The sequence below is a fragment of the Morone saxatilis genome, unplaced genomic scaffold, assembly GCF_004916995.1.
Source record: "Morone saxatilis isolate NCDOM2014 unplaced genomic scaffold, NCSU_SB_2.0 Contig18, whole genome shotgun sequence".
Taxonomy (NCBI): Eukaryota; Metazoa; Chordata; class Actinopteri; family Moronidae; genus Morone; species Morone saxatilis.
The window spans coordinates 4,384,399-4,387,214 of NW_023339740.1; positions in this window are offsets into that span (position 1 = coordinate 4,384,399).

Genomic DNA, 2,816 nt, shown 5'->3' on the forward strand with positions numbered 1-2,816 from the left:
GTGTGTAAATGTGGCATGTAGTGTAAAAGTGCTCTGGTCGGAAAACTAGGAAGGCGCTATACAAGTACAGTCCATTTACCATTAGAGGATGTGGGTGAAACTCCATCTATGTAATGTAATATATTACATTAATGCAAGTTTGAGAACAAGTGGATAAAATATAGGGGAGTTTTTGAAAGTTTCCTAAAAAGCGCCACAACAAGAGCAGACAGCAATCTCACAGGTCGGATATGAACCCTGGGCTGCATCAGCAAGGACTCAGCCATGGCACATGGGGCTCCAGCTCTACCTGGTGAGCTATCTGGATGACCTGAATGTAGTGTATTTTTTATAATCACACATGTGAATCATTTTAAATGCATGAATATGCTTTTGCACCATGTAGGTCAATTAATATTTTATCCCTTGCTGTACTACTTGCTGAACCTACGATATTGAATTTAATATGCATGTTTTTTTCCTGGCAGTGCTTTTAATTCAGAATAACCAGATGTGATCAGGTCTCAGTTTCACTATTTTAAAACATCACGACACACTGTAAGAATCAAAAGAAAATTTCAGTTAAAGCTAAATCAAGCCTTACTGATTCCAACCACTCACACATTAGTGGAGGGCACTGCAGGGACAACAAATAGTGGAGTTAGAAAAGTTGCTTTCCAAAACCATAAAAGAGTGTCAGCCTTGTATTGACAGGCTTCCTCCCACTGAGGTTGTAAACTGATCAGTGCATTAGCCAGCAGAGAAGTGCAGTGAATATCAATCAGCCGACTCTGAGCCAGCAGAGTGATAGCTGACCACAGAGAGAAAGAAACGCATAAAGAAAGAAAGACTAGTGGGGGGTGGATTGATTTTTTTAAAAATCGGAAACAGTTTGGAATATGCCCGCTCTGTAGAGAATTGACCAACTTCCAAATTGGATAGTTTGCCATGTGTAGGTTTACAGCTAATAAAGTTTTACAGTTATTGCATAGACCTATAAACAGTTATGCACACACTGATTAACATGGATTTTCTGGACAACTGTTGTAAATTATATTCTTACTTTTAATCTACAATCTGGTTACAAGGCCCCACATTGTGTTCCCTCACTTTCTCTTTAATAACTTATCAGAGTGTTCAGTGTGTCTCTGTGTGTGTATCAGTGCATCTGTAAAGATGAATGCAACACATTAGTCAGGGATGGGATATAGTAGGCCTACATACTCACACTTAAAGTCAGACTATGTCACTTTTTAAAGAAGAACTAAATCATTCTTCTCACAAACAAAAAAATTAATTCATAATGCACCTGGGGGCTTTGGTGCCATAGCCTCACATGGTATGACCAATAGCTTATGGTGGCTAAGGTTAGCTAATGTTTATGAACTACATAGCTATTGCTGTTTAACCGACATTACTGAGTCAGTAGTAGTATATTAGTAATAATATTTGTAATAAAATCCAAAAGTTCCAAAAAAATTCATCAAAATGGTTAAAATCACTACTTATTTTCTTCTTTTTTCTAATGGCAACAAGTCTTACTGTATGTGTTGGATCCATTAAAGGTGCAGTGTGTAACATTGAGGAGGATCTATTGGCAGAAATGGAATATAATATTCATAGGTATGTTTTCATTAGTGTTATCTATCATCTCTGTTTAATAAGAATTGTGTCTTTGTTACCTTAGAATGCAGCTGTTTTTATCTACAGCAACTGGTTTGGGGGTTCGTCCTACCATGGAGTCTGCCATGTGGATACCCACCATGTTTCGTACAGTAGCCTCAGAACAGACAACTCATAACACTGACTTAAATAGGGCTTTGGTGTTTTTCTCTATTTTTGTATGCCACCGTAGTTTCTCCTTCATGCCTGGAAGTGGAGGGTGAAGCAACGCACCTGTCAAAGTCTGAAATAGTCAAATTCTACACACTGTGTCTTTGAATTGTGACTACAAATCAGAAATAGTGTGATTTCTTATTAAGGCCTCATATAAAGTATATTTTTAATACCCATGTGTACATGAAGTTATTTTCCAACAAATACATCAGAAAGAACATTTCTAAGATCTTAAATCTCACTTAAAGCTGTGTTGACTTTTTGACTAGACACAGGAACAAGCTAACTTGAGGGAACAAGTAGTTGCTTATTTACACATTGCACATTAGCTACCTGATGAATAAGTCCAATACTGACTCTTAATCTAGCTCATTTTTGAACTCCTCAAGGGAAATATCTAGCTCTTAAGCTGCTAAATACTCTAACAAGTTCACTTCCTAACTTTGTGTGTCTACTACAGTTTGGTGCTGGGCAGGTAGCGTACAGTGGACTTATAGCACTTTATTTTTGCCCTGAAAACATTCAGAAAACATCCCATTCAGAGGTGTACACATCCAACAGTCAGGATGGATGCATGCATCTCATTGAATTTATCAAAGATTTTGTATCATAACAAATCATCTATTGGCTCATAAATAGCATTGATATTAATGTTCCCTAATTTATTCATGGTTGCTAAAATAACCTACCTCTTGAAATGTAGTTCATGAAATCCTAGAAGTTACAGTGGTAACATTTTTAACTTTAACTTCCCCAATAACTCATTTCTTTGACAGGCGTTATGCAAATGAATGTTTGCATGCGAAATGTTGTGAGATATTGTGTTCACTGAGCCCTGCCGGAGCCTATGCTGACCTGAGCTGTGTTGGTGCAGCGGAGACGAGGAAGCCTTAGATCAATGGTTCAGTGTGTTGGGCATAAAAGGAGCAATGTGCCCCAGAGAGAAGGGCTGTCTGTGCCCCAGCGCCATGCAGCTGTGGGACCCGGGCACCCATCCATGC